The sequence below is a fragment of the Salvia hispanica genome, chromosome 2 (assembly GCF_029641045.1).
Source record: "Salvia hispanica isolate PSC_SH4W2 chromosome 2, Shi_PSC_v1, whole genome shotgun sequence".
NCBI lineage: Eukaryota > Viridiplantae > Streptophyta > Magnoliopsida > Lamiales > Lamiaceae > Salvia > Salvia hispanica.
In genome coordinates this window covers 45,086,177-45,093,947 of record NC_142693.1, presented here as the reverse complement: position 1 = coordinate 45,093,947, position 7,771 = coordinate 45,086,177, and the positions used below count along the sequence as shown (strand labels likewise).

The window sequence follows — 7,771 nt, the reverse complement described above, 5'->3', positions numbered from 1 at the left end:
TTATCTCTTTGCACTGCCGAAGTTACTCAGATATGGAGTACATCAAATTTCGGGACGAAATTTTTGTTAGGTGGGTAGAATGTAACATCCCGACTATTTTCATTGTTTTTCTCGAAATGACATTGAATGTTTAGTGGAAAATTTCAAAAGAACTAAAGAATAATATAAATTATTATAATTCTAGTAAATGAAATGTCATACGTAAGTGAGCTTATGGTCACACTAATGGAACCGAACATTTTATTTTACAAGTCTAACTACCGGAATACATCTCTAAAAACTATAAAATGGAATACAAGAAATAAAATGGTGTACATATGTGGACCTATAGGTTAAATCTCAACCCACTTCAAAAATTTTGGAGTCCATGGAGAAGCCCAACTCATCTTTTCTTCATTGCATATTGCAGCCCAATATATATCCCAACTCCCAACTCCACGTGTCTTTTGCAAAAGCAGCCAGATCCCCCCCAACCGCCTGAAAACAATTCTCCAATATATTATTGTGATACTACAATTCCATCACAGTTGATCAATTCCAAAGAAATCTAGAGCTAGAGAAAAGAACGAGCAAAGAGTTCTTTTCTTTCCTTTTCAAAGACAATTTTCCAACCTAAGGTAATCACCAATCCCACTTCTTTTATTTTCAAGCATCATTAGACAACATTCGATGCAGCAATCATATAAGAAGTTCCATTTAAAACTCAGAATCATAAGTTTCCTAGTCACAAGAGTAACTCCAGCTATGAATTTAACTCTTTCACCTTCTCTTTGTTAATCAAAATCAAGATAGAAGTTCACTTAAATATAAAGAAAGAATTAGCTTTTAGATAGGGGTTTGTGGCTGCCTGGCACCACTCAAAACAGCTGAGAGAAACGGCAACGGACTAACAGCACAACAGTGCACCGCACCGGAGAACGACTGTCCTGTCCACGGTCGTGCGACGACGGAGACACAGCAGCGGCTTCGGCCGTCACAAGCGCCAAGTGACATAGCGAGCTGCAGGGGAAGTGGCAAACGGCACTGCTGCTGCCCCACCAGCGCCTGAAGAGGCCCCGCATCGGTGAGCAGCAGGGACAGACGATGGCCGGTGGCTGGGGCAGGACCATGCGGCGGCGGATGTGAGAGTCGAGAGAGAGTGAGTGAGAGAGGGGGAATTCGATGAGAGGGGGAGGAGCATGGAACCGGCGATGGTGAGGTGTCGCGGTGGAGTCGGCCAGGAAGGGAGTGGCGGTGGCACTGCAATGAGTGTGACTTGTGTGAATTTTGAATTTGTGGGAGATGGAGAAGATGGGCGTGTAAAATAGAATGGGCTTTTTAGTTGGACTTCATTTAGTAAAGCAATTAATTGAAAGAACGGGCCAGTAAGTAATGTTTTGAGTTAGAATTTTGGGGTTGAAGGAGTTAAATATTTGTGGTGTGCTGGAACTCTAAATAAAGAGTTAATGGAATAATTAATTATTTGTTGGAGTTATTATTTAATTCCCGAACAGATAAATAATTTGCGAATTGATTCTTTTTTTTTTTCGAAATAAAGTATTGAAATGGATAGCGCCTTTAATTAAATTCCAAGACGTAACTAATTGCGAGTTTAGCCATGAGTGTAATGGGGTCGAGGGTGTAGGATTCTCGGGACGTGTGATATTAGGCGGCGCGTAAATTGAAAGAGAGAGTAAGTACTTAACGCAGCTCTGATTTAATTACAGTAAAAGAATTTTATAATGTCTCTAAGAAATAACAAAGAACCATGAAAAAAACACATATAGGATGCATGCATTCTAAGTATATATTTTTCCTTGAGTCTGATCAAGAACATGTTTTTATTTTCAAAAAGAAAGCTACCTCCGCGAGCAAGTTATGGTCGGAGTAACGAAATTCAAGTATAAACGCATGAGGTGAACTTTTCTATCCTACATACTAATGTGGATGAAAATATAAAAATGTGAATCTATGTTTGTTGTTTATATAAATGATGTTGTCTTGCCATAAATGATTTGTTTTATGCCTATCTGTTTGGTTGGAACGTAAGAATCGAATTCGGGTCCAAGTGAGGGTGGTGTCCCTACTTGGATTAGTGTACACAAGTGGCCGTGGAAGGTGGCCACCTTCCACGGGTCACAAATAAAGTTATGGAGGCCGTGGGAGGTGGCCACCTCCCCGGTTGGAGAAAAAGGTAGGTGACCGTGAGAGAGCACCATCTCCACGGCACTTGGTGTTCAGATATGGCGAAAAGAAAGAAAGAACTTAGACTGATCAGTTGAACTTTAGCTCACAAAGAATTTGGTAATCTCGGGCCTTTTAAAATAAAACCCTCGAGTGTTACTGTGATGGCATGACAATATTTTCATTTTATATATGTATATTTCGGCAATGTGTTCACTGAATATTTTTATACTCAGCCCTGCATATATTTCTAAATGTGCAGGTTGAGCAGTGACGGTGGAGAATGCTGAGCAGAGTTATGATTTTCTTTTTATTTTAAGTAGAGGCTCTCGGCGGTGCATGTCTCCATACATGTGACCGTGTTAATTCCGCTGCGTATTAAGGTTTTAGATGACATCGACTGTTACTCTTATAATTATTTATTAAAATGTAAGATTTCCATTCGAGTTCTGGTGATTAAGAGTTGATTTGAAATTGTATCCCTTTATTTCTAGGTGAATATTCGGTCATTGTTTACCCCCTTTCTATTCCCCTCTTCTTATTTCCCACCCCTAGCCACGGTTTCCCGGCTTTGCTATTCATAGCAAAGTGCGGTCGTGACAAGCCTACTCATGGGTACGACTCTGAACTTGAAGAATCTGAAGAGGAGTTTATCCAAGGACGTCTGGAGGTATGGCTGACTAAGGAACTGCTGGAGTCGATGAGGCATTTCGACGATCAGAAACGGGCCACGGCGTACAAGGAAAGGTGCAGTGCAGGGAAAATGGCTAAGTCTGGCAAGCAGTACAGTCCCAAGGAGCTTCGGATGATTGCATGCGATGAGGACTTCCGCGCATGTATCTATTCAATCGGTTTAGAGTGATTGCTAAAGAGCCAGGAGAAGGTGCCAGTGGACCTAGCACGGGAGTTTTTCTCAACGTTCCAATTAAAGAACACCTCTGACCTCGACACGGACTCCATAACATTCAGGCTTTTCAATGAAGAACACGAGATGAGCATCTGGGAATGGTCCTTGAAAATGGGGTTGTTTACCCAGGCTGAGGATGATGAAGGAATATGGAATGAGAGGATGGTTGGCGTACCGAAGAACACGCCAGGATTCAAAGTACAAGCAGCATGGGAACTAATCACTCACTCCAAGGCAGGGGCGTTCAAGTCAAGCTACTCCAAGGCTTCTCACATCGAGGACAAAATCCTCCATTTTGCTCAGACGTGTATCAGTTACAACTTGATGGGAACTGCAAATTCAGCTCTAACAACAACCGACCTTTATTTCACTTGGTGCATGGCAAAAGGTGTTAAAGTGTATCTAGGCTATTGGCTGGCTCAAGCATGCCACCAAATGACAAGCAACCCTGCTCGTCATATGTATACCTGCCACCTCCTCGGCGCCTACCTCCAGGGGAACATTGAAATGAAGATAGCCAAAGCCGCTCCCTTGGTCGTCATGTGCGAGCCCCCGGAGGTTTTCAGCGTTGAATACTTTTTCAACAAGGGGTTGCTCCAATCTCACGGCAAACAAACTTTCTTCTACACGGTAGGAGATAAGGTGAAGGCGGAGGCCGAGGAGGCTGCGGAGGCTATGCCGAGTGAAGAGGTCGAGGAGCTGAGAAAGGATGTCCAGGATGTGAGGAAAGAAATGTAGGTGATGAGGAAAGATATGGTGAGAGAGCTTGGGGGGATAAGGAAAGAATTGAACGGGAGCCGTGAAGAGGTGAAGACCCTGCAGGGCAATATTGCGGACTTGGCGGTGAAGTCCGCCAAGCAAAATGAGCGGATGACGGAGGCTGTGGAGCTTGTAATGAAGATGTTGAAATGGTTGGAGAAGATACTCCCCTTGACCCAGTCGAAGGTAACTCCTGGGTCCAGCAGCGAGGTCAGACAACCACGCTAGAGCAGTCCATCCGTCCAGCGACCACCGCACCCGCTCAAGCAATTGGTCACCCCGCCTGTAACGACCCGCCCATTTAGGGTATAATAAATGCGGCGTTCTCTAACTAGGTAGACTTAAAAGCATTAAAGATCATAAACTAGGGTTTCAATAGAAAGGGATTTGACCAAAACATTAAATGAACAATTAAGTAGAGGAAGAATAATGCCTTAGCAAAGGAATTCATCAAAAGATTTATTGAAATAAAAGCTCAACCAAGTTCCTCAAAAAGAATATTTCTAACTGTTCATATTCCAAAACATACCCACGGAAATAAAAGAATAGAAGTATTTATCCCAACAAAAGATCACAGTTTTCATAATCAATAGCGGAAGCGACCAAGAAAGAAGTGAGGCTATGTATGAGGACACAACGACACCTTAAGTACCAACAGATCATTTTATTATTCTCTACTCAACACCGCCGCCCGCTCGTCACCACTCAACCTGCACATAAGGAAAACACGTGCAGGGCTGAGTACGATAAACATACTCAATGGGCTCATTGCCGAAAACAGTTTTATCACAAATATAGTTATTATCATCATGCCATTTTCAAGTGTCCATCGGGGTTTTAACTTTAGAAAGACCCGAGGCACCAAAATATCTTCTTTCTCAAATATCACGGTCGCGCAACCATTTTTCTCATAGACGTTTACCATATCCTCATTCTACATGACAAGGAATGCGGCCGCAATCCAGGTCACTAGACCGGCCAACCCGTACGCTGACTCTCGGTCTAACATTAGTGTACACTAACCCAAGTAGAGTTTGCGGCTCTACAAGGATCCGAATTCGATTATAACAATAGTGGCATAGCCACGAGGGATAGGCACGACAAAACAAATCAAGGCATGATAACACATCTTTCATTCTCATCAATATCAGTTTAGGACAATGTCCTTATTTTAAAAGAAAGCCCACCTCTTCGGCTTATCTCGAGAGTATTCTCTTCTCCTCGTTTATCACGCTGAGAGCGCGAAGTATCACCTTTAAATTAGGCGTATCACAAATCAGTTTCAATCATTGATTTCAAAATATGCATGTTTCCTATATTTCCCTTTTTTCCATCGATTACTTTCAAAATCATCAATCAAAATCAAAGTATGATTAGCATATCATTTTTATTCAAATATCAACTCCAAATTCACCATTAAATCGTGTCACGCATGAGTGTTCCACACACACAACACACGCACACGAACACAACACATGTGCACGCCGACCGAGGCATGCACACACACACACACGGTCTCGCACACACACACTTGCACACATATATCCCGAAATTCACCGATTAATTTCCCCTTCACTCAAACTATATGCATGTGGAAACAAGAGCACCGATTGATCGGTAGAAGAAGAGGAGATCAATAATTAAAGTACCTTTTTCAAAAGAACGAACGGTAGAAACAAGGAATTAGTCTTGATTCTTCAATAATCTCTTGAATTTCACTTGAATTCTTCTCAATTGATGAAGAAATCTTGAAGAAAACTTGAAGAAAATATGGAGAAAGTGGGAGAGAGATTTTCGAAACTTATGGGGAGAGTGGGCGCCGGTTTTGATCTCTAGGGTTTAGAATCTCTCATGTATTTATAGAGTGCCAAAAATAATATCCCAATAATTAAATAAATAGAGATTTGGGGAAGATTTGTTGGTTATAGGGGCCGAAAATTTGGAGGTGGTTAGGAGAGAATTTTCGAAATCTAGGCTATTAATTTAGCCTATGATTTAAATTCAAATATTTCACGGAGTAGAATAATATATCACGGAGCAAGAATAAATAATTAAATCTCCCCAATTATAGCCGAAAGTGGCGTGACTTTTTTTCCTCTTCCAATAAGGAATAAATTCAAATCCTAATTTAATTAGGATATGGCAAGATATGGTAGATATTTTGGTTTATTTATATTTATTCATGGAATAGAATAAATAAGGGATCAATAAAATAATAAATAATTCCCTCTTCTCCAAAATATGAGATTTTCGAAAATCTCATGGGAATAAATGATAGTGGTGGTTCGAAAATTCCATGTAGGAATTATAGAGTATTTGGACTTTGGATTTAATTTGGATAATTATCCCAAACAAATAATTAAATCTAAGAATAATATTATTTCTTCTCCAATAATCATGATGGCCGAAAATTCCACATAACAAATATGTTCCTATTTAATTCTCACTCATCCTTTAGGAAAATAATTCCCCACAATTATATTACTCCGCATCAAATATTCACATATTTAGATCAATCATCTCTTCATTTCCACTCCATTTTCTCATCGTATTGACCTTTCAACGGTCACATCATTTTTTCCACATCTTTGACTATTCAATAGCCACGTCAACATTTCAACAAGTTGACTATTCAACTCAATCAAAAATCCCATATGCAATTAGGTCACATAGACACTATGCAATTAATCACTCATTAATTAATTCACATATCATAGCATTTAAGGCATTTAATGCAAAAATTTTATAACCCGAAAATTAGGGTTTGAAAAAGTGGGGCGTTACATTCCACCACCCTTAAAAGAAATTTTGTCCCGAAATTTTGGTACCTCATGGAAAAAGTTCCGGGTATAGTTCCTTCATCTTGTCCTCAAGCTCCCATGTGGCTTCTTCATAATCGTGGTTCCTCCATAGCACTTTCACGCAAGCAATGGATTTATTTCTCAAATTCTGGACCTTCCGGTCCAAGATCATTTGGGGTCTCTCTTCATAGCTCAAGTCGGAATTCAACGCGACTTCTTCGTAGTGAATCACATGCTTTGGATCAAACACATACTTTCGCAACTGCGATACGTGAAAGACGTTGTGCACGTTTCCAAGACTTGGCGGTAAAGCCAATCGATAGGCTACGGGTCCTATTCCTTCTAGAATCTCGTAAGGCCCGATAAAACGTGGTTTCAATTTTTCTTTCACACCAAAACGTGTTATCCCTTTCGACGGGGACACTTTGAGAAAGACTTTATCACCGGCTTGGAATTGTAGGTCGATTCGTCGGACGTCAGCGTATGACTTTTGTCTGTCCTGAGCTTCCTTTATTCTAGCACGAATTTGTCGAACGACTTCTATCATTTCCTCGACTGCATCGGGTCCTAGCACCCGTCGCTCGCCAACTTCATCCCAGTAGAGCAGCGATCTACATTTTCTTCCATATAAGGCTTCATAAGGCGCCATGTTGATTGTTGCTTGGAAGCTGTTATTGTATGCAAATTCAATCAACGGTAGTATGGTCTCCAAACTTCCACCGCGGTCGAGTATCACGGCTCTCAACATATCCTCGAGAGTTTGGATCGTCCTCTCGGATTGCCCATCTAATTGCGGGTGAAATGCCGTGCTGAAATTCAGTTGCGTTCCCAACTCGTGCTGTAGACTAATCCAAAATTTCGATGTGAACTTTGGGTCACGATCAGACGTAATTGTCACCGGAACTCTTTGTAGTCGCACAATCTCCTTTATGTAGATACGAGCCAGCTTGCTCGATCCATGAGTTACCGGAATCGGTATGAAATGCGCACTCTTCGTAAGTCGATCTATAATCACCCATATTGCGGTGTTCCCACTTAGGGTCTTCGGCAAGGCCGTCACAAAATCCATGGCGATGTGCTCCCATTTCCACTCCGGTATCTCCAATGGTTGTAATTTTCCATGCGGTCGTTGATGTAATGC

General features: G+C 41.3%; 1 long non-coding RNA gene across 1 annotated transcript; it reads left to right on the top strand.

The window, feature by feature from the left end:
• Positions 1–224: 224 nt before the first annotated feature.
• Positions 225–2,637, top strand: LOC125213328 (uncharacterized). Its single transcript, XR_016134902.1, has 3 exons — positions 225–617; positions 1,835–1,895; positions 2,426–2,637. It is a non-coding gene; the product is annotated as an uncharacterized LOC125213328 (long non-coding RNA).
• The last annotated feature ends 5,134 nt before the right edge of the window (positions 2,638–7,771 follow it).